The 24,290-nt window shown below is 37.4% G+C and overlaps 1 long non-coding RNA gene across 2 annotated transcripts in view; it reads left to right on the top strand.

The window, feature by feature from the left end:
* The window catches only part of LOC139182712 (uncharacterized), a 72,458-nt gene extending 60,414 nt beyond the window's left edge, over positions 1-12,044 (top strand). For both annotated transcript variants that reach the window (XR_011566241.1, XR_011566242.1), the window contains exons 4-5: positions 7,282-7,999; positions 11,766-12,044. This is a non-coding gene — a long non-coding RNA (uncharacterized lncRNA). The remainder of the gene's footprint in view (positions 1-7,281; positions 8,000-11,765) is intronic.
* The last annotated feature ends 12,246 nt before the right edge of the window (positions 12,045-24,290 follow it).

Here is a 24,290-nt window from a genome sequence, read left to right on the forward strand (position 1 = left end):
AGGAAGGATCTACTTCTTGATTTGAATGGCAGTTACATGATATTTACATAAACATTCATATTAACTGTATACATAACATTTAGAGTGCTTTAAGAGACATTACTTTGTTAACAAAGGTCCATCTAGTCAAGGCTATGGTTTTTCCAGTGGTCATGTATGGATGTGAGAGTTGGACTGTGAAGAAAGCTGAGCCAAAGAATTGATGCTTTTGAACTGTGGTGTTGGAGAAGACTCTTGAGAGTTCGTTGGACTGCACGGAGATCCAACCAGTCCATCCTAAAGGAGATCAGTCCTGGGTGTTCATTGGAAGGACTGATGTTGAAGCTGAAACTCCAGTACTTTGGCCACCTGATGCAAAGAGCTGACACATTTGAAAAGACCCTGATGCTGGGAAAGATTGAGGGCACGAGGAGAAGGGGATGACAGAGGATGAGATGGTTGGATGGCATCACCAATTCAATGGACATGAGTTTGGGTGGACTCTGGGAGTTGGTGATGGACAGGGAGACCTGGTGTGCTGCGGTTCACGGGGTTGCAAAGCGTTGGACATGACTGACTGACTGAACTGAACTGAACCATATTGTGTGTGTATACCTCAAATAAGAACAATAATAATCATGACATACATGTATAAGTCTTGTCTGTAAGACTCCTTAAAACAATAGTTACATCTTATAATGAGTGTCTTTACTGAGTTCCTATACTTTTCCTATGATGTCATTTATATAGTTTCAGTGAGACTCTATTCTTCACCCCCCATGTCCCAGAAAGTTAAAATTTACAACCCTACCATGACAAATATCTTTTTAAATTACATATGACAATCTCACTATAAGAAGTGAGAACTATGTATCATACATACATTATAATTCTATCTATAATGTTCTCTCAGGAAAATGTCTTTAAGTTCTTGCTTTGCTACACATATAATCCCATATTCACAGATAGTCAAGAATGTTAGTTTTTGATGGATAGGTCAGGTACATTCCCAAACTTGGGACTTTCTGAGAAAGAATTGATCATAGGTTTTGCAGATTATAGATTTTATTGACAGAAACTGGTAAATATCATTTTGATGATTCATGAATCCTGATATCAATAGATAAGCTTATAAAGACAAAAAGTATTTCTGATACATACCAGTAACTTACAGTTCTGGAGATTTTATAAATCTTCCACATGGATAGTTTTTCACTCATAAGCTTTAAAATTCTGTGGTTCTGTTTTTAAAGCTAGATATTAAAGAGGCTTGCTCTATTAATTAATATCTATGAAGTACCATAAATAAAACTGAACAAATAAAATGCTATATTAGTAATACTAATTTCTTTAATGAAAGTGAAAGTCGCTCAGTCATGTCTGACTCTTTATGACCCCATGGACTATTCAGTCCATGAAATTCTCCAGGCTAGAATACTGGAGTGTGTAGCCTTTCCCTTCTTCAGGGGATCTTCCCAACCCAGAGATCAAACCTGGGTCTCCCACATTGCAGGTGGATTCTTTACCAACTGAACCACAGGGGAAACCCAAGAATACTGGAGTGGGTAGCTTATCCCTTCTCCAGGGGATCTTCATGACCCAGGAATAGAACTGGGGTCTCCTGCATTTCAGGCGGACTCTTTACCAACTGAGCTATCATGTGTGAGGTCAAATTCATGCTTTAGGGACAGAGATCTGTCTACAGTGAGAGACTTTGAAGAAGGCTGACCATTGGTCCTGTGGCAGTAGGCACAGAAACTCACAGTATGTCCAGTAGTCAGAAAAAAACTATGAAAGGTTTTTCACTTTGCACCTTTAGGCAACAGAAAATAAAAGGGTTGCCTATATAGTTCTAGTTCCCAAATTAAATTAAACCTTAAGCATTTCCAGCAAATTACTGCTACCATAATAAAAACATCATCACTGACTTTTGCCTTGACATTGTCAGAGGATATGCCATTATTTTGTATACATGATAATGAGAAAAAATATGGCCATTTGGCACCATGAACGAATGAAGGTAAACTTGCTGGCCTTACTTTTTGTTTCCTTTAAAAACCTTTTTAGTTTTTTATCTGGCAAATTGGACCTTCTCACATCTGTTCAAATTGATTTCTTATCTACTTGGTATTGTTTCTGAATGTTCCTTTCTCAAAAGTGAAGTATTGAAATCATTATTAGTGTCTTGGTTGCCTTCAAACTCCTAAAGGGAGAAAATTTTGAAGGCAGTTGTGATTCACGTACAACAGAGAAAACGGGTTAGTATAAATACATTCACAGAATAGCTGATATCTTTCAATGCCAATAGTTAAACACATTAGTTTCAGTAAAAATTATTCTAAAAAGCAAAAAGTCAGCTTTCACAGTCATGACTATATTTTAATAAATAATTTTATGCTACACGATGACCATAATTTAGCCATTGTAATATATTCAATTAAATTACAATATAGTTTGACTTGATTCTTTGTCAATAGAATCTACGATTGAATCATATATTCTCATTACTGTACTTTTGTGAAACTGTGAATTTTAGACACGAATGCCTGATTGAGTAGGTCTTGATAAAACCTTACAACGTCTGCATTGAGTATAGTCGTTTAAGAGTTAGATAATATTTAAAGACTCCTGGGGAAATGATGTACTCTATAACAAACAAAATCAAAACAGTAGAGATTTATGGAATCCCAAAACCACAAATTTAAATCCCTTAACTAAAGGAGAAGAAGTTTAAACAATTAAACAATTTTACAGAAAGATTTGAAACAGTGCAATTTTCCTAATTGGTGTGGTCTGGTAGAAATAGAAATGTGCCAATTAAAAAATAATAATGCTAATTGGTGGCTCAGGAAAATGCATATCTTCAATAATCTCACTTTTATTACACTATTTTATTTGGGATAAAGTGCATTTAAAAATTTCCAAGATTTTAAGATGTAGAACAAAAAAGGAAGACATGGCCCCAAAGAAAGTAGCTGAAACCAAGAGTAGCTGCCTGGGCCGAGGAGTAAAAGACTTTCTAATTAGCCCTCTGATGTATCTACAATCATCCTTTTTTATGGTTCAGGCGGCAAGATCTAGCCTACACCACTGTCAGGGCTTGTGTGTAATCTTCAGGTGTCATTGAACATAAATCTCAGTGAAAATCATGGTGATAGTCAAGAAATGAGCCCTTTCTTCAATTCTGAGAAACATACTGAAAAAACATCATAAGAGTTTGAAAAGGAGAGAGTTTTTTCGTCTCTGCTAGATGGAGAGTCGTTTTTTCCTTTTTTCTTACCAAACTGACAATGATATAAAATTTTTTTAACTTAAAAGATTTTGCTTTCATTTTTAGCCAGCTTACTTGATCCGGGGGTTAAGAATAGCTTCCTCTAATGGTGTCAATCTGGAAAAAGAGAGAGACTTTCTCAGAGGAAGTAGCTAGTCAGTTGCTGTCTGGGCAAAGTGTAATGTAAAGAGAGTGGGATCATCCAGAACCCTCCTCCTCTGTCTCCTGCTCCTTCCATCACGTCCAGCTGCTTTTTCCTCAAACTATGGCTTGAGACTTAGAAAAAAATAAATGGGTCTAGCAGAAGCATGTGACGAAAACTCTATGGAAAAGTACCTGTACTATTGCAACACTGACTCTGTAGCTCACAGCTAATTAATCCCACAATAGAATGTGAGTTGGCTAGTTGTATTTTGAATGTTCTCATGTGGCCTCTCTTGACGGGACTTGCCACCAAGGGTTTTAAGCTTTCACCCTATTTAATATTCATGTCTAAAGAAGCAAGGTGCCTTGGGATATTAAGAATTTTTAAAAAATTGGTCCTTTAGGTTTAGATTATAATGGAAAATTCAACAGCTATAGCTGCTGGAGACAAAAGGTGAACAATTCACATTCTGAAAGTAAACTATCAACTATATGCTGAATAGGAAAAGCCATAATTATTGGACAGTGAAGTGACAGGCTTTGCAATTGAGTGGTTTAGTAAATTATACCCACCAGAAGTTAATATCCCACATGATATGATTCCTGAGGGCAAAGTTCCTTACAGTAGGAACATATTTCAATGAGAGATTTAGTTTGGATAGAGGGAGTGAAATCAGATATCAAAAATATATTGTTAAAATTTACAGTACTCTTTTTAATGAAGCTCCAATCCCTACGTATAAAACTCATTGTCTGTTAGTCATTCAGGCATTTGACATCTATTGTGACTTGAACCATGCAGATTTGAAGTTTACTAGGAATTTCCCTCCCTGAAATTCCAATTTGTTGCCAATACTGCTCTAGTCTCTTGATGTGTGCATACAGCATCGAATAGATACAACTGAAGACAGATGTATTGCAGCAACTCTTGAGTTAATAATACTCTTGATGTCTGCCAGGGCTGTTCCAGGCTTGGGTGTACATTTTGGGAAAACTCCCAAGTGATGCTGGGGGGCACCTTTGATTATGAAGCATAGAAATGAGAAGTTAGACTGAGAAGGGGGATTCTTCCCTACTCTTTTAGGGAAAGTAAATTTGGAAAATAGTTTCATTTTATTCTGCTATGACATTTTTTTGGTCTTTTTAAAAAAATCATGCTCTATGTTTTTATCTCTAAATTTCTCCCACTTAGTAATATCTGCTATCCACTCCCATGGATTTTTGTGTGATGTGCCCAATAATTGTATTTGATTCATATAATAGTTCAAATATTATTCCTTTCTAACTTTTCTTATGAGAGAAATAAGAGAGAGGAGTAAAAACAAATAAGATTTAAGGCACACCGGTGTTGTTGTTTAGTCACTAAGTCGTGTCTGACTTTGTGACCCCATGGACTGCAGTGTGCCAGGCTTACCTGTTCACTATCTCTTGGAGTTTGTTCAAACTCATGTCCATTGAGTCAGTGATGCTATCCAACCATTTCATCCTCTGTTGCCCACTTTTACTCCTGCCCTCAGTCTTTCCCAGCATTAGAGTCTTTTCCAGTGAGTTGGTTCTTTGCATCAGATGGCCAAAGTACTAGGAGTTCAGCTTCAGCATCAGTCCTTCCAATGAATATTCAGGGTTGATTTCCTTTAGGATTGATGGGTTTGATTCCCTTACTGTCCAAGGGAATCCCAAGAGTCTTCTCCAGCACCACAGTTCGGAAGCACCAGTTCTTTGGCATTCAGCCTTCTTTATGGTCCAACTGTAATATCTGTACATCACTACTGGAAAAACCATAGCTTTAACTATATGAATCTTTGTTGGCAAAGTGATGTATGCTTTTTAATATGCTGTTAATATGCTAGGTTTGTGGTAGTTTTTCCCAAGGAGCAAACGTCTTTTAATTTAAGGGCTACAGTCACTATCTGCAGTGATTTTGGAGACTAAGAAAATAAAATCTGTCACTGCTTCCACTTTTCCCCCTTTTATTTGCCATGAAGTGATGACACCTGATGACATGATCTTAGTTTTTTGAATGTTGAGTTTTAAGCCAGCTTTTTCACTTTCCTCTTTCACCTTTACCAAGAGGCTTTTTAGTTCTTCTTTGCTTTCTGCCATAAAGGTGGTGTCATCTGCATATCTGAGGTTATTGATATTTCTCCCATCAATCTTGATTCTGGCTTGTGCTTCCTCCAGCCTGGTATTTCACATGACATACTCTGCATGTAAGTTAAATAAGCAGGGTGACAATATACAGCCTTCATGTACTCCTTTATTAATCCTTTATCACTGTACTCTTTCACCCTCATCAAGGGGCTCTGTATTTCCTCTTCACTTTCTACCATTAGAGTGGTATCATCTGCATATCTGAGGTTGTTGATATTTCTCCTGGAAATCTTGATTCCAACTCTTGATTCATCCAGCCCAGCATTTCACATGATATACTCTGCATATAAGTTTAATAAGCAGGATGATAATATATAGCCTTGACGTACTCCTTTACCAATTTTGAACCAGTCTGTTTTTCATGTAAGTTCTAGCTGTTATTTCTTGACATGCATACAGATTTCTCAGGAAATATTGATAGTGAATTGAATTTATTGAGGTTTTTTTTTTAAATTCTATGATTTTTCTACTATAGTACATTTTCTGTATTTATTGTTCCCGCTAATTAAATACAATTCATTCTGCCTCTTAAAAGGAATTTCACTCCCAGCAAAGTTTACTTAGTAGGGGAATCATCATCTCATGATGAGTCAATCATGGGTATAAAGATAGCTGTCAATATATTATAAAGTTAAAATACATCTTTTCTTTACCTTGTTATATTGGAAATTTCACAGTTTCCCTTAAATTCAGATAGATGGTCATAATGGATAAAATGACTCATATTCCTTTGGATTTAAAAAGTGTGTTTCCAAGAATCCACTATTAAATAAAAATTCCTCTGGGAAGTATAATATATAAATCCCATATAGGTATTAAAACTTGCAGCTGGACTAATATTCCTCATAATTTTTCATCACTTTGTCAAATTTAAGACACAATATTCTGTGTATAGAAAAATCTGTACTTAAAATTTTAATAAGCAAGTGAGTATAAGAAATGTCCAGAAACTGAAATAGTCCCAACACTTGCACAGGATTGGAGAAGCACAAAGAACCCTAGATAGCATGTTGGCCTTGTATCTCTGAGAGAAGAAGGGGCCAGGTGTACCAAATGTGGGAGAGGAGAATGGACGGGTGAAAGGATACTAACACAAACACTCATGACTACATTTAACTTGGGCAGACTAATATGGGCTTCCCTAATGGCTCAGTCGGAGAAGGCAATGGCACCCCACTCCAGTACTCTCACCTGGAAAATCCCATGGACGGAGGAGCCTGGTAGGCAGTCGACGGGGTCGTGAAGAGTTGGACACGACTGAGCGACTTCACTTTCACGCATTGGAGAAGGCAATGTTAACCCACTCCAGTGTTCTTGCCTGGAAAATCCCAGGGACAGGGGAGCCTGGTGGGCTGCCGTCTTTGGGGTCGCACAGTGTTGGACACGACTGAGGCGACTTAGCAGCAGCAGCAGCAGTAATGGCTCAGTGGCAAAGAACCTGCCTGCCAATGCAGGAGACAGGAGTTCAATTCCTGGGTCAGGAAGATAGCTTGGAGAAGGAAATGGGAACCCACTCCAATATTCTTGTCTGGAAAATCCCATGGACAGAAGAACCTTGGTGGGCTACACAGTTCATGAGATCACAAAGAGTCAGACATGAATGAGGGACTAACACTTTCTACATTTTCTTTTTACCCCAAACCTACTGTTTTTTCTAAATATATAGTGAATTATTGTTTAGCTGTCAATAATTTATATTTTACTTGAATAAGTTTTTAATGTTTTAATTTTTACAGACTCCTTCCTTGATAAGTAATATGCCTGAATATGATTTAAAACCATTTTTGTATGGATGCGAGAGTTGGACTGTGAAGAAGGCTGAGCGCCGAAGATTTGATGCTTTTGAACTGTGGTGTTGGAGAAGACTCTTGAGAGTCCCTTGGACTGCAGGGAGATCCAACCAGTCCATTCTGAAGGAGATCAGCCCTGGGATTTCTTTGGAAGGAATGATGTTAAAGCTGAAACTCCAGTACTCTGGCCACCTCATGTGAAGAGTTGACTCATTGGAAAAGACTCTGATGCTGGGAGGGATTGGGGGTAGGAGAAGAAGGGGACGGCAGAGGATGAGATGGCTGGATGGCATCACTGACTCAATGGACATGAGTCTGGGTGAACTCCGGGAGTTGGTGATGGACAGGGAGGCCTGGCGTGCTGCGATTCATGGGGTCACAAAGAGTTGGACGTGACTGAGTGACTGAACTGAACTTGCTGTGGTTAAAAAAAAAATTTCAATAGATTTTGAAAACTGAAGCTCTTATTTTGGACAATGGATAGATAACTATGTATGTATATCAGCTATCACATTCAGGAAATTTATTTTCTTTGTGTAGGTATCAAACACAGGGAAATTGAATTCACATCAGTGTATGGATATTTAGCATAATCAATTGGCATCACCGAGAAGAGATCTTCCACAGGAGTACATGGAGTTATTTCATGTTGGTGGTCAGTTTGGTGAGTACAGTTTTATTGCTGGATTATGTTGCCCATGTCAGATGGTAAAAGAAAGAGATTTCTTATATCCTAGTGATGTTCCATGAAGCATAATGACTGCTAATACTGTTTTTTTTCTTGTTATAAATATTGTGATTTTTATCCTAAAACAATTATCTAGGATTTTAAATGACTCAATCTTCATAGCAAACTCTAGTCATTCAACTGACAAAATGTGTTTTTATTCAAATTATAAACATAAAACTCAAGAGTTTTGCCTCCTCATTAGCTATGCATTGAAAGTATTTAGCCTTAAAAAGCTGTGAAATGAGCAACTTTGAAAGACCACCTTTCTGATTACAGAAAACAATGAATTCATTCACCTTACCAAAATACTTTTTCACATTTTACTTTTTCCCCGGAAAGAAATTATGATTTCTAAAACTCTAGAACAATTTTTCCAAGTCTTTTTCATTTCATTAAAGCCATGTATAATTATACTGTTTATTTAAATGAGTAAAAAATTCTTTTACAAACATTTCTCTTCCATTTAGCACAGTGAATATGAAAGTGCTTTGAATCAAGGCGCTGGTGCTCTTAGAGTGGTCTATGTCCTTCTTTTAGATTGTGACATATCACATATGTAGTATCTTTCATATGTAAATCCTGGTTGGGAGACATTTCTCCAGGAGTTTCTTGTGTTTCCACATGATTGACTTGTGAACAGAGTCACTGACAACTTTTGTTGTGGAATGTCTTTCCAAGAATGTCTGTATAATGAACAACCTTGGAAGAATTGAGATCGTGTCTGACAGTGGAAAAGGTAGATTTGCTTACTATCTAGCCCTTGGAGGAGGAAATGGCTACCCCCTCCAGTATTCTTGCCTGGAAAGTTTGATGGACAGAGGAATCTGGAAGACTCTACACATGGACATCACCAGATGGTCAATACCGAAATCGGATTGATTATATTCTTTGCAGCCAAAGATGGAGAAGCTCTATACAGTCAACAAAAACAAGACCAGGAGCTGACTGTGGCTCAGATCATTATTGCAAAATTCAGACTTAAGTTGAAGAAGGTAGGGAAAACCACTAGACCATTCAGTTATGACCTATATCAAATCCCCTATGATTATACAGTGGAAGTGAGAAATAGATTCAAGGGATTAGGTCTGATAGACAGAGTGCCTGAAGAACTATGGACAGAGGTTCGTGACATTGTACAGGAGGCAGGGATCAAGACCATCCTCAAGAAAAAGAAATGCAAAAAAGCAAAATGGCTGTCTTAGGAGGTCTTAAAATAGCTGTGAAAAGAAGGGAAGTGAAAAGTAAAAGAGAAAGGAAAGATATACTCATTTGAATGCAGAGTTCCAAAGAATAGCAAGGAGAGATAAGAAAGCCTTCCTCAGAGATCAGTACAAAGAAATAGAGGAAAACAGTAGAATGGGAAAGACTAGAGATCTCTTCAAGAAAATTAGAGTATCTCTAAAAAGCAAAGGAACATTTCATGCAAAGAGGGGCTCAATAAAGGACAGAAATGGTATGGACCTAACAGAAGCAGAAGATATTAAGAAGAGGTGCCAAGAATACACAGAACTATACAAAAAAGATCTTCACGACCCAGATAATCATGATGGTGTGATCACTCACCTAGAGCCAGACATCCTGGAATGTGAAGTCAAGTGGGGCTTAGAAAGCATCACTACGAACAAAGCTAGTGGAGGTGATGGAATTCCAGTTGAGCTATTTCAAATCCTGAAAGATGATGCTGTGAAAGTGCTGCACTCCATATGCTAGCAAATTTGGAAAACTCAGCAGTGGCCACAGTACTGGAAAAGGTCAGTTTTCATTCCAATCCCAAAGAAAGGCAATGCCAAAGAGTGTTCAGACTACCGCACAATTGCACTCATCTCACACACTAGCAAAATAATGCTCAAAATTCTCCAAGGCAGGCTTCAACAGTATGTGAACTGTGAACTTCCAGATGTTTAAGCTGGTTTTGGAAAAGGCAGAGGAATCAGTGATCAAATTGCCAAAATCCATTGGATCATCGAAGAGAGTTCCAGGAAAACATCTGATTCTGCTTTATTGACTATGCCAAAGCCTTTGACTATGTGGATCACAACAAACTGTGGAAAATTCTGAAAGAGATGGGAATATCAGACCATCTGACCTGCCTCTTGAGAAATCTGTATGCAGGTCAGGAAGCAACAGTTAGAACTGGACATGGAACAACAGACTGGTCCCAAATAGGAAAAGGAGTATGTCAAGGTTATATATTGTCACCCTGCTTATTTAACTTCTATGCAGAGTACATCATGAGAAACGCTGGGCTGGATAAAGCACAAGATTGCTCAGAGAAATATCAGTAACCTCAGATATGCAGATGACACCACCCTTATAGCAGAAAACAAAGAAGAACAAAAGAGCCTCTTGATGAAAGTGAAAGAGGAGAATGAAAAGTTGCCTTAAAACTCAACATTCAGAAAACTAAGATCATTCCATCGGGTCCCATCACTTCATGGCAAATAGATGGGGAAACAATGTAAACAGTGACAGACTTTATTTTGGGGGGCTTCAAATTCACTGCAGATGGTGACTGCAGCCATGAAAGTAAAGACGCTTACTCCTTGGAAGAAAAGTTATGATCAACTCAGACAGCATATTAAAAAGCAGAGACATTACTTTGCCAACAGAGGTCCATCTAGTTAAAGCTATGGTTTTTCCAGTAGTCATGTATGGATGTAAGAGTTGGACTATAAAGAAAGCTGAGCACCAAATAACTGATGTTTTAGAACTGTGGTGTTGGAGAAGACTCTTGAGAGTCCCTTGGACTGTAAGGCGATCCAACTAGTCAATACTAATGGAAATCAGTCCTGAATATTCATTGAAAGGACTGATGTTGAAGGTGAAACTCCAATACTTTGGCCACCTGATGCAAAGAACTGACTATTTGAAAAGACCCTGATGCTGGGTAAGATTGATGGTGGGAGGAGAAGGGGACATCAGAGGATGAGATGGTTGGATGGCACCACCTACTCAATGCACATGAGTTTGAGTGAACTCTGAGAGTTGGTGATGGACAGGGAGGCGTGCTGCAGTCCATGGGGTTGCAAATAGTTGGACACAATTGAACTACTGAACTGAACTGAAGTGAATCAATCAAAGAATTGCTTTGCTTCCACTTTTCCCTTTGAAAGTCTCTCCCTGAGTTCACGTCGGTAGGTGATCCTAACCACTCCCAGCTTGCTGTTTGCTCAGATAAATTCTTAAAATATCTACTATGCCTCAGTTTATCTTTTAATATTTGTTTAGAGCTTTTAACATATTACTCATATTAATTTTAAATCCCCTGACTATTCTGACATCCGTATCATATCCGAACATCATTCTGATTGCTTTGTCTCTTCAGCCTGTCTTTCCTTGCCTTTTGGCATATTGTATAGCTTTTTGACAAAAGCAAAGCACATCACATAGGGCAGTAGAAACGGAGGTAAACGGTGTTCAGTGTGAAGATATATGTTGATCCACCCAATAGTTGGACTGTATTTGATGCTCATTGTAACTTTGGGTGTCAGAGGCTTCAAATTCCTCCTGTCACTTTGTCACCTTATTTTTTTTATCCCTGCTTCACTTTGGTACTTCCTTCTGTACTGAACCTTAGGAAAAAAAAAAAACTGCCTCTGAGTTCTCCTAGCTGCATTAAACTGTTGCTGGTAGTGAAGTCTTACTAGCTTGGTGGGACTTCCCCAGTGGCTTTGGGGTAAAGAATCTGTCTGCAATGCAGGAGATGCAAGAGACTCAGGTTCAAGCCCTGGGTCAAGAAGACACCCTGGAGGAGGGCATGGCAACCCAGTCCAGTATTCTGGCTGGGAAAATCCCTTGGACAGAGGAACCTGGCTGGCTACGGCCCATGGGATCACCAAGAGTTGGACAAGACTGAGCATGCACGCAAGATGTAGGGCAAGGTGAGTATCTTTGAATCTTCTAATGTAAGCCTCAGTCTTTGGACTCCCCCCAGGACCTGTGTCTCAGGGGTGTTCCTTATCTCCCCTGTCCTCTATCCCATCCTCAGCAGCAGCAGGTAACTTCTGGGGCTCTCAGTCTATAACCTTAAAAATCTCTCTGTTGTAGATCATCTAGCAATGCTGTACCTGCATTTTTGGTTGTGCTATAATGTCAATTTTCCCATTAAGGTCTTTCTTTGTTATAATGCATCCTAGTGATTTTTTTCTTCCAAACATGAAAATTCTCTGAAAAAGGGATGCTGCAGTCAGTGCTGTTATTGTTCAGGATAGCTTCACATGAAAAATACCAAAGTTTCATCCTGTTATCCTCAAAATAATAAAATGTTTATTTTTAATAGATGTCCAATTGGATCTCAGATCTTTTTTTTTTTTAACTTTTTAATTTTGTCTGTGCTGGGTTTTTGCAGCTATGCGGGGGCTTTCTTCAGCTGCCATGAGCCTGCTTCTCATTGTGGTGAATTCTCTTGTAGTAGAGCATGGCCTCTAGCATGTATAGGCTTTGGTAGTTGCTGGTTGCAGCTCACGGGCTCCAAAGCACAAGCTCAGTAATTGTGGCCTATGGGCTTCGTTGCCCCATTGCATGTGGGATCTTCCTGGACCAGGGTTTTAATAGGTGTCCCCTGAATTGCAAGGCAGGTTCTTAACCACTGGAAAACCAGGGATGCCTCCTCCACATCTTTTTAAAGCAGTTCTTTGCTATTGATTATTATCGAGACAATTTAGCGTCATCTTTATTGCCAAGTTCATTGTTGGGAGTCTAGGAGAGCATTTGATCTAACACTAGATTTTCAGTTGTTTTGAAATTTTTTCCTTTTTTTTTGTGCTTTGATAAACTGGGCATAGAATGTATTATTTTATGAACTTCTATATGTTCACTGTTGGAAATTTAGACGTATCATAATTTATATAGGATAAGTAAAGACTGACATGTACATTTATATAAATAGAATTACTGGTACTATTGAGATTATACGGCACCTTGGATACTCTCTTAATATAATTTAAGAACAATTGTGGCTAAAGTTAAACTAATTTGGGATTTGGGAGAGATAATGTGTGTGTGTGTGTGTGTGTGTGTGTCTGCATGTGTATAAACAAAACAAATGAATAAAACCACTGGTCTATTAAGTTACAAACTCATTTTATCAAAAACCAGCTGCTCAGATTGTTCCAGATCCTTTGATGAGGAAGATCTCTAGAAGCTGACGCCAGCAGGGTGGAATTTACCTCTATTTTGATGTTCCCTTAACTTTGACTGCCATACTTGTATCATTGGTTTCCACCATGATAAAGCATTTCATTCATATAGGATATTTTAGAATGTTCTGTTTTACTAAAATTCTTAAGACAGGCTTAAAGTTTAGGATTCTATAAATTTTGCTTTTGTGAAAATGTAATTTTTAAAAACTCCCCAAAATTCCTCCTACCAAATCATTGATAAAACTGATTCTCTAGAAGAGTTGACCATATGAAGCTTACCCTGTGGAAATGTGTGTGCAGTTTGTGGAAGGATAGGTCCAGAGGATCTTCTAGGGCTTTACTTCCAGAGGTCTGCTGCTGCTGCTGCTAAGTCTAGGAAGATTCAATCCCCAGGTTAGGAGCAGACCTAAAGTTTTCCAAAATGCTTCGACATTGGTAAGCTTTGTCACATAATCAAATCCAGTCTTAGTAAGGAAAGACTTTGTTCAAAGTGATTATTGCAAGACGAGGGAAAGGGGAACTGTTGCATTTGGAGGACACTGTGACCGGAGGATCTGCAAGGTCTAAGAATTCAGCAGAATTAATTTTCATTTCTTTCAAGAGACATAAACAGGGCTAGATAGAACTGGATGTGGGGGAGTGGGATAAAAGAGCGGCATGGTCTAAAATTAGATCAGAGAAGGTTTTTCCATGAGGCCAGCCTGTTCTCATGAGGAACTATATGCTGGATCAGGATGAAGGTGGGCCAAAATTCAGGATCCTGAGCGAAGGAGAAAAACTTAACCAAATTTTGGTTAACCAGCTTTTTGTCCTGACTGATCTGTGGAAACAAGCAGTTCAGTTAATTATTTATGAGGCCAAAAAATTGGAATGTGGAGCGTCTGTAACTGGCTGTATTATAGGTAAATGAGGTGGGGGCAGGGACGCATCAGTGAGTCTTTCCTAAGTCATATGGTGAAGGGTGTCTTCAGAACACAAAAGAGAGAGGATTTCTCAACCGTCCTATTTTCTTGGAGCACAGGGCTTGAGTACATTTCAACACTGGGAGATCAGAAGTTGTTTTCTTCAGCTAGCTCTAAGACTTAGACTCTGCGGCACCTGTGCTGGTCTCTCCTGGGCCTCTTGGGCCTTTTGAACCTGAATGTTGTGTACAGGGCCCCAGACTGCATCCATGCAGAAGGAAATAGAACCAGAACTGCGAGACAGGTGAAAGGTGCAGCCTGTTAGCTAGCCTGACTGCCCTGTGGCAAACAGCATGGCACTTCTTTCACACTTGGCTGCAGTGAATGCCCAGAACTGCTTTCTCTTCAAGACTGTCCTCTGACCCTTTGAGATTTGAGATGTTTGGACATAGGGCTTTCTTCTACTTTGTTGCGAGTTGAATATTCAGTTGGAATAGTTTTCTATTTTTTTAACTGACTTTTAAATCCTTCTATAATTCTAATTAAGCTCATCTTCATCTCCGGAGCTTGGCTAGCTCTAAGGCAAGAAATAAAGGAAGCTTGCTCGCCAGGCCAGGCTTCCTAAGCTCTCACATCTCTACTTGAATTGATTTGCATTATAATGCACATGGGCAGGAAGATAGGTAAATTGAATGTGTGATTAACTGAGCAAAGAATAAAGTCCATATAGAGTTAACATTATTGCTAGGCTACTTGCAGGTCATTTCTGAAGGATGGAAACAGGCACTTGCTAAGAATGAATGTATGAAATATGATGATTATCTTATTGAATATAAAACATTTATTACATCATCCAGTTCCTTTTTATTTAACATGAAATGTGTTAAACAATTTCTAAGATGAGAGCTAATCATGCTATGTGGAGGTAGCCCAGTGCTGGCAAATGGGAAAACCAATGGATCTGGAAATGATCCTTTTAGTACTAACGGGGAGATACAGTAAAATAATACAGCCCTACTTGGGATGCTAGGGTTTTCACATTGTCCTGCAAAAACTAATGTTTTTATAAAGTATGTATCTGGCAAAAAATATATATCCTATATCTAATTGTGTTTGGGGGAGTATTTAGTGCATTCAGAAATAGGTACCATTTTTAAAAAAATGAAACTTAGACGACTTAAGAAGTAGCTTTGTGAGGATGTACTTTAAAACAACATCCTATACATAAGCAAAATGTTTTGTCTGGCATATGATAGTCATGCTGCATGACCTAATGGCACCCAGAGAAAACATTCTTTTGACATTCATTGTGAATTTGGGTTCCCTCATTCTTGGCATTTTGTAAAATGCTTTGATAATTTAAATATCACCTTTAGACTTTCACAATACAATTGCTTAGATAAAGTTTGTATTAATCATAACAATACACATATAAACACTTATACTTCATTGTCTCTTTCTATGTCAGTGTGTCCATGGACAGATTTTTGCATAATCAAGTTAATAGTATTCGTGAATCTGCATGATACTTCTGGTTTATTCTCAGTCTTGGTTCTTTCCACTTTATTAAAACCAATCATAATAAGAAAATGTTTATTTCATAGGGAAAAAATCCTATTTGTAATTATTAGCATACCATATAGGGTGAAAGCAAGCAGTGTTTTATAATTGAATTATGTACAATAAACATGTGCTGGGAATAATGCTTCTGTATGTTAAGAATGAACTCAGATCTCTAAAAAAAAGTCTTGTATTTTTTAATAAGTAAAAGGTTTATCTTAAGCCATTTCTGAAAAGCGATGTTGCTGATGTTACACATGCTGAACATGTATAAGTAAATTATGGTAGAAATTTTTTTTTCTTGTCAATGAATTTCTAGACTTTTGGAAGATATGATGATTTTAATGAAAAGACCAAAGAATGGTCAATTCTAATACCTAATTCAGCACTCAGCTGTGACTTAAGGGACATATAATTAATATATGACATTTCCAACATTAAGGTTGTTATTACTACTTCTCTTTTGCCAAAGCAATTTTAATTACTTGCTAGAGATCTCAGAATATTACTTTCAACATGCAAGTGAAAACTTTCATGATATATCATTTACCTACTTTAAAATGTAGGATTTTAATTCAATTGCAATTCCACGTTTTAAACACATGGTCTTAGCTGCCAGGCTAGAAATAAAATTTCAGCCAATCAGCATACACAAATGGTCAAGGTTTGTACAATACAATAATACAACTCATCATGAGATTCCCATGTCTGTTGGTAAGATTTTAAAGAACAAGCAATGCTATAACATAAATTCAATCATGTGGTAATAATTCCAATAAAATTTTAAAATTCTACAAATTTACCCAATCTGGTGACTAAACTATATTTTTGTTTGTTGCTAGTTTTGCTCAATTTAGAATCCCGATGTCCTCCCACTTTTGATTTGTAAAAACAGTATTAACTTTGGTCATTTGTTTCAATTGCAAAGCTGTGAGTGTATTTACCTTGTGCAACGGCACCCCACTCCAGTACTCCTGCCTGGAAAATCCCATGGACGGGGGAGCCTGGTGGGCTGCAGTCCATGGGGTCCCTAGAGTCGGACACGACTGAGCGACTTCACTTTCACTTTTCACTTTCATGCATTGGAGAAGGAAATGGCAACCCACTCCAGTGTTCTTGCTTGGAGAATCCCAGGGACGGGGGAGCCTGGTGGGCTGCCGTCTATGGGGTCGCACAGAGTTGGACACGACTGAAGCGACTTAGCATTAGCAGCAGCAGCAAAGAGAATTATTATCCAAAACTTGCATTTCCTTAATTCATGCTAGAGAATTATCTAACAAGGTTGCCTGAGTTTGAGAATCACCTGATTTTCTCTGAGAATGTAACTCTGTTTTATTTAGAATTCACACTTGATTAGACCCTAGGCATCTGACAATTCTGAAAAGTCAGAAGTTAACTTTTAAAAATTAAGGTGTGGTAATACTCTATACCTTAAATTTTCTACTGGACAGAAGTAAATTAAAAGTTACATTTTCACTGAACCATAGGAATAATCAATCTTATAATTTTCTAATCTTATTTTACTTTTCTTGTTTTAAGGGCTGTACACAAGCCCCGTTCCTCTCATCTTTTTTAGTTTTAATTTTATTTTATTTTTAAACTTTACATAATTGTATTAGTTTTGCCAAACATCAGAATGAATCCACCACAGGTATACATGTGTTCCCCATCCTGAACCCTCCTCCCTCCTCCCTCCCCATACCATCCCTCTGGGTCGTCCCAGTGCACCAGCCCCAAGCATCCAGTATCGTGCATCGAACCTGGACTGGCAACTCGTTTCTTACATGATATTTTACATGTTACAATGTCATTCTCCCAAATCTTCCCACCCTCTCCCTCTCCCACAGAGTTCATAAGACTGTTCTATACATCAGTGTCTCTTTTGCTGTCTCATACACAGGGTTATTGTTACCATCTTTCTAAATTCCATATATATGCGTTAGAATACTGTATTTATGTTTTTCCTTCTGGCTTACTTCACTCTGTATAATAGGCTCCAGTTTCATCCACCTCATTAGAACTGATTCAAATGTATTCTTTTTAATGGCTGAGTAATACTCCATTGTGTATATGTACCACAGCTTTCTTATCCATTCATCTGCTGATGGACATCTAGGTTGCTTCCATGTCTTGGCTATTATAAACAGTGGTGGGAATGCAAACTAGTACAGCCACTATGGAGAACAGTGTGGAGATTCCTTAAAAAACTGGAAATAGAACTGCCTTATGATCCAGCAACCCCACTGCTGGGCATACACACTGAGGAAACCAGAAGGGAAAGAGACACGTGTACCCCTCTCATCTTTTTTAAACTCACTCTGCCATCTTGCTGGTTCCCTCCTTATGAGGTTAAATAAAGCACTGAGAGGTGCTCACAATTCATTGGTGAGGATTAGGTTTCTTTTAATATTTTGAGAATTATGACTTAATAACCTAATGGTTTTTAGAAATAAAATAAGTAGAAATACAAGCAGAAAAAGAAGCAGAAGGAGAAGAAAAGGGGGAGAAGGAATTAGGTATTTATCTATGAGATTATTCCAAATGGTCCATTCAGTCCAGTTGTTGTGATAAATTACTATAAATGTTTAAGATCTTTTAATCAATAAACTGAAATTGTGCTATCCAAGAATAACTGCTTTCCTTCTCTTTTGAAGGGTATAATCCAGAACTGGAGCACATAATTAGACAGAGTAGACTTACGTTAAATCAAGTAATATTTGATACAAAACTTTGTGGGAAAGAGGCTTTCTATTCCTATTCAATCCAATTTTACCATATTGGACAGGTTTGTTGAACCCTTTCCTGTCAAAAATTTCAGTGCGTTTTATCTGTGTATGTATGTTTGTACATGTATACTTTTGTTATTACGTTTAAGATGTTGATTGCTCACATAAAGGCATTATGGATAAAAACAAAAGTTTCCAAATGATGTTTAAAATTGCAATGCTCATAAATCAAAAGAAAAAGGCACCAAATGTTGTATCTTAAAGACAGGAATGCTTTGATATTAAATCTAGAGAACTTTGGTTAAATTCTTTGTACACTAGGTATGGATGACACCATAACTCCCTGCAATTAGTACTGAAAAAAAAGAGACAAATACACACAGACACATACCACACACACACATACACACACACAGAGGCAAGCATGCATATATATATATATATATATATTTCCTCGTTGAGGATCTCTTATATAAAAAAGGTCTGCATATAAAAGACAGTCCAGAGACATCTTTGAAGGTTTTCTTTCAAAGCAGCTTCGCTTTCTCATGTGTCTGGGGATTTCTGTTATTAATTGAAGTTAATTTTCTAGGATATCAGTTTGCCATGCACGTGGGAAAGATTGATAGCCTCTTCGATTCTCAAGAGTGTTGAAAATGACACTGTTCCATCACCGGGTGCCTTCACTTTTATCATCACAAATCAAATTATAAACATCGGGGCAACCTTGCTGGAATCTGGCTTCGGGAGATTTCCATAAGATTAATTAGGCGGCCAAAGCAAAGATGGTAAAATAGAAAGGGGGAGGGGGGAGGGAGGAGGGAGAGTGGAACCATTCATTCCTCACAGAATGGAAAGTCAATTCAACAATGGGTAATTAGCGTGGGCCACAGATTCTCAAAGGCACTGAGGACACTGGACTCTCTCGCACTCTGATGTTTAGTGCCGAATTGTGGACCCCTCATTTAATTAGTGCACTTTGATACCCACAGGAGTTTGAGGCTCCAGGGCATGCTAAACACAGACTGACACCAGCAAGCTTCTGCCTCCTTCACTCTAATTAGAGACACAATGAGCTGCAAAGACAATGTTTTACTCCAAGATTTCTTCTGCAGATACCTCTGGCAGGAAACAATCGTTTATTTTGTGTCTACATTGGTATTCAGATTAAATTGTTAGCATGCAAAAGATGAGCTAAGGGCACATATCTATTAAAAATGCTTAGCAGCGTTCAAAAATTATGGAGGCAATTTGTGTGAAAATATATATTTTCCCTTTTGGAAACTATTTTCTGCTGATCTATTTAGAAATAAACTCTAAACAAAAATGCAGGTGGCATTCTAAAGTAAATATCAGTACTTTCTTAAAATAGCCATAAGTTCTATTCCTTAAACAAATGCTTCTAAAATTAGCTAAAAGGGAGAGGGATAAAAAGAGGTGAAACCCCTCTCCTCCTCTGAATTCAACTGTATTGAAATAAGTAGCCAACACTGGGGAAAATGACAGAGGTCATTTTTATAGGAAGATTGCTAATCTGTCTAGAGCTCTTTAAAGGAAGCCCTGAAACATTTCACAGTGCCAAGTTAAAAAAAATTTATAATGTTAGTTTTGATGGACAGTTCCATGCTGATTGGAAGAATATAAATATCCCAAGGGAGTCTGCATATTGAAAATTAATCTCAGCATCCACAAAATACTAGTATGTGTTGCTTTAACTACATACAGTAAATTCAGTGCCCCTAAAATTTAAACCCAGGGCAATAGTTTCTCTATCATATTGTTGTCTCTACATATCTATAATACAAAACCAGCTTGTAAAACAAAATGTTGCAAAGCATCGTCAACAGAAATGAATCAGTGCTGTTACCTCCTTATGCACCTATATGCCCACCTAGCTACTTACCTGCCTTTTAACCAGTATCTAACTTTTGAGAAAATGAAACCAAAAAGCTTCAAATTAAAAAAAAAAAATCCATTTTGAGATTGTCGCCACAAAATAAGTATGTCTTAGCTAACTTGTGATATGCTTTGACCCCAAAATCTCCACCTCCCCATGTCCTGCATTATGCATTATGAAATAGATAAGCAAGGAAAGACATTGCTTTTGTAGGAAAGTGGTTTGTTTTGTTTCTCAGAGTTGCCCTGATACTTTCCATAGACATTTTTCTGAGCTTTATTCTGAATTTGCATCTACTTAAGGATCTGTGCAAAGATGACTGTGAGGATCTCCTGGGAGGACAGGTTTAAGACTGTGTATTAGTGGGGAGGAATGCCATGGTTGTTTAGCAATGCCTTTCATTGGTTTTGCTTTGGATGAAGTGAGAGAGAACACAGAGTGGTGAGTTCAACTCCATGATTTTGTCTACTCTTCCCTGAAGAGTCAAAGGTTTAGATCTAATTTACCTGCTGTACCAGTTACTTAGAGCTCTCTCACAGTGTATAGAATTTGTACCCAAATCTAGGAATCTAGTGGAGTCTGTCCTCCCCATTTGTCTCTCTGGATGACCTCATGGCATTTTAGATTCCACTTCTTAGAACTATAATCTCCGTTAGGCATGCTGGCAGATTATGATATATCATTAATCTGCAGTAAACTTGCCTGTGAATAGAGGATGTGTCCCATGTCTGAGTTGAATCTCAAAGTCAGACACATAGGCCAAAAAACTTTGATAATGGTATGCATTCTTAATAAACGTTTCCAACTGAAAATGTCCCTTTATGTTTGCGAAGTTCAAAAAGTTTAGAGTTAGTCTTTAAGAAGCCATTGTCCTGCTCTATGTCCTCTGGTGTTTTATGATGGTATTCAGAAAATGGCAAAACAGTATACTGTCCAAGTGTGGGGAAAAGACTATACCTATGAAAGGAATATTAAAAATTCACAGTTAAACCTAAACTAAAGAAAACTTTCTTATTTGTTTTAACTGAGTAGATATTTTTTAAGCACTTGATAACTGTGCTTACATTAAGCATTTTATATTTCAGAAAGTGATGTACCTATACCTTTTGGGAGAGGGTTAGCAGTAACATGTACTATATAACTATTAGTACCAATGCTTTTGTTAGCTCCACTTGAAAGCAGAATCCTGCCTCCCAAAGGTGACCATCTAAGTCACTGGTGGAACCGCTGAATAATTAGCTAGCAATACCTTACATATTAATGTTTCAAATCATTCATCACTTGAAGTCCTATATTCAGCCTCAGCACACATTCCTAAAAAAAGATTCATGCTTCTAGCTAAAAAAGTAGGAGGTTCTCTTCAGATATAATAGCAGACACTGTGCTCAAGGAGAGATAATCAGTCCCATTATGAATAGTTTATACATATACCTTCATGTTTTCTATATGTCTTATTGAAAATCATCTCATCTATTATTAAGGCATGCACTAGATTATAGGTGTTTATGGGCACCACTTTGTTTTTTAAAGCAACTAAGGAGAAATTCCTTGAATATGCAACATCCATAGAAAAGTTGAACTTCATTGGTCAAAAAGGTGAGTAGTATTTTCAAATCACCTATTTGCAGAGTAGAATTACATTACATAGACTTGTATTTAGGCATCCCTGAAGATAGACGAATGTTAAATGCCATGCAGCATTTGGTTAAATGTGACAGCATGGAGCACCATGCTATGACATTGTTTTAGATTACAGGCTATGCCAAAAGTCATTTAATAGCACGATCAGGAAGAAGTGAAGGGACCCCAGTGAAAGGTTTCTGTGCTCATCATACCTGCCTTTTAAAGTTTCCCTTATTTCCATTAGCCTATTTTTCTCCTGTTCTTCTCTATATTCCCTTTTCATTTAGAAATTCATTTCATTCCCTCCTGTATTCAATGATGCTCCTTGCTTCAGGGGCCCTTTATAGTAATTTATTCCATATGCTTATTATCCTTTGTGTAAAAGACTTTTGCCTTCTTTTTTTCCCCTTGTTCCCAACTTTCTAATTTTCAGATCATATCTACTCACTTCTCTGGTCTTGAAGCATAAAGAGTTTGCTTGGATCAATTTTATCAATCCACCTTATAATTTTTAAAACTTCACTTGTGTTACATGAAGTCATTTCTTTTCCACTGAGAATTCGTTCAACTTTCCCCATCTTTTCACATAACTTAATCGCTGAGATCTGGTATCATTCATATAATTGCTCCATATCGTTCACCTGAAGAGCAATTAAACCTTGCAAAGATTTGGTGACCAGCACTGTTTAAATTGTATAAGGCAAGGACTAGAAAAGTTGTATCAATAGCAATACTATAATGTTTTCAATTGATAAAAGACCTGAGTGCCTCAATTTATGTTTATTATTACTAACATATTATATTACATACTTCAGTAAGCTTCAGGAAACAAAAAATAGTTTATTATCTATCATTTGACAGAGGAATTGTGTGTGTTTGTTTTAATAATCCATTAACCCAAATAAAGACAAACCTTTTTTTGTAAAACACATCAATGCTCAGATTTCCATTAGGTTTATACCCATACAGTTTGAAGGGCTGGTTTAATAAAATTACATTAGGTATCTCCCAGAAGGCTTATTCAAGCTTCTTCTGCCCCATTAGATAGTATTAGTACATTTTAAGTAAATAGATATTTCTTTTCCAAAAAACCTTCCACCTATACTTATGAGTCCTTTTATTTCCAAATGGTAAAAAAGTGGGATATTAATGCACAAAGCAGACAAGTAAACAAGAAATATGCCCTCAAAGATATGATTTAGATAAGGCACATCTATGTGTTTTTTTTTAATTCATTTACTACTCACACATTTAATTGAATACCAGTTTTGACTCATAATAAATATTGATATGAAGACTTAAAGGTATTAGAGGATGGAAGCTTTAAAAACATTTGTTAATGGTGGATTCTTTCTCAGAAAGAATAATAGTGCTTATTTTTAAAAGCCTTGCTACGACCTTTACTTAGTATGAATTAGGTGACTTGGGAAAAACTAGTTCTCTGATAACTGCACTTACTTGAAAATTGTTCAAATGAAGTTAAATTATAAAATGATTATTTTTAAAGACAATGAAAAAAGCCTTTTAGAGGTTTTCCTACACTCAGATATCTACAAATTGCTTGTATGTAATATCCAGTGTTAAAACTCTGAATGAATATGGATGCAGGGCAGTTGCCCAGACTCTCACATTATCTTAATGACTTGAAGCAGCAATTCTCAATCACCTTACTGTCCTGTACTTTCTGAAATACCTCTTCGATGTTCACTGTTCTCCATATAGGGACAAGGGCCCCTACATAAGAGATTTCAGCATAGACATTCTTTTGACTAATACCTACCACTAAAATGACTGTATTTTTTACTTAAGAACAAAATGATGGGTAGTTTTGGTGATGGGGTCAAAAAACACAGTTATTTTTCTTAGACCAGTGGGTCTCAACTCATGCTGCACATTAATATCACCTGGAAAGCTTTAAAACATGCCAGTCTCCAAGTCTAAACCCAGGCCAGTTAAGTCAGTCTTTAGGGGAGGGATTTGGAACTGATTGTTTTCAAGCCTGAGTGATACTAACAGACATTCAGAGTTGAGATGCATTTATTTAAACTAATAGTTCTCACCTGGATCAGGGTGCATATTAGCTAGACAATATCTTCTAGAACTCACAGACTGTGGGGTGGGGGCACGGACAATATTTTAAACAGTTCCCACAGATTGCATGGCCATTCTTGTTTACTCAAAGCAGCATCTGAATGACATATCAATGTGTATTATTATAGAGCTTGCTGCATGATGCTGATGTGCCCTTCACTCACATTTGAGAATCATATACTTAGGTTATTTGTCCATGCACATATGTATTAATAGGGTTGAAGCAACAAATTAATTGGTTCTAAGAGCTGCAGATTTATCCTAAAAACTAATCTTGAATACAGC

The sequence above is a fragment of the Bos indicus genome, chromosome 4, assembly GCF_029378745.1.
Source record: "Bos indicus isolate NIAB-ARS_2022 breed Sahiwal x Tharparkar chromosome 4, NIAB-ARS_B.indTharparkar_mat_pri_1.0, whole genome shotgun sequence".
Taxonomy (NCBI): Eukaryota; Metazoa; Chordata; class Mammalia; order Artiodactyla; family Bovidae; genus Bos; species Bos indicus.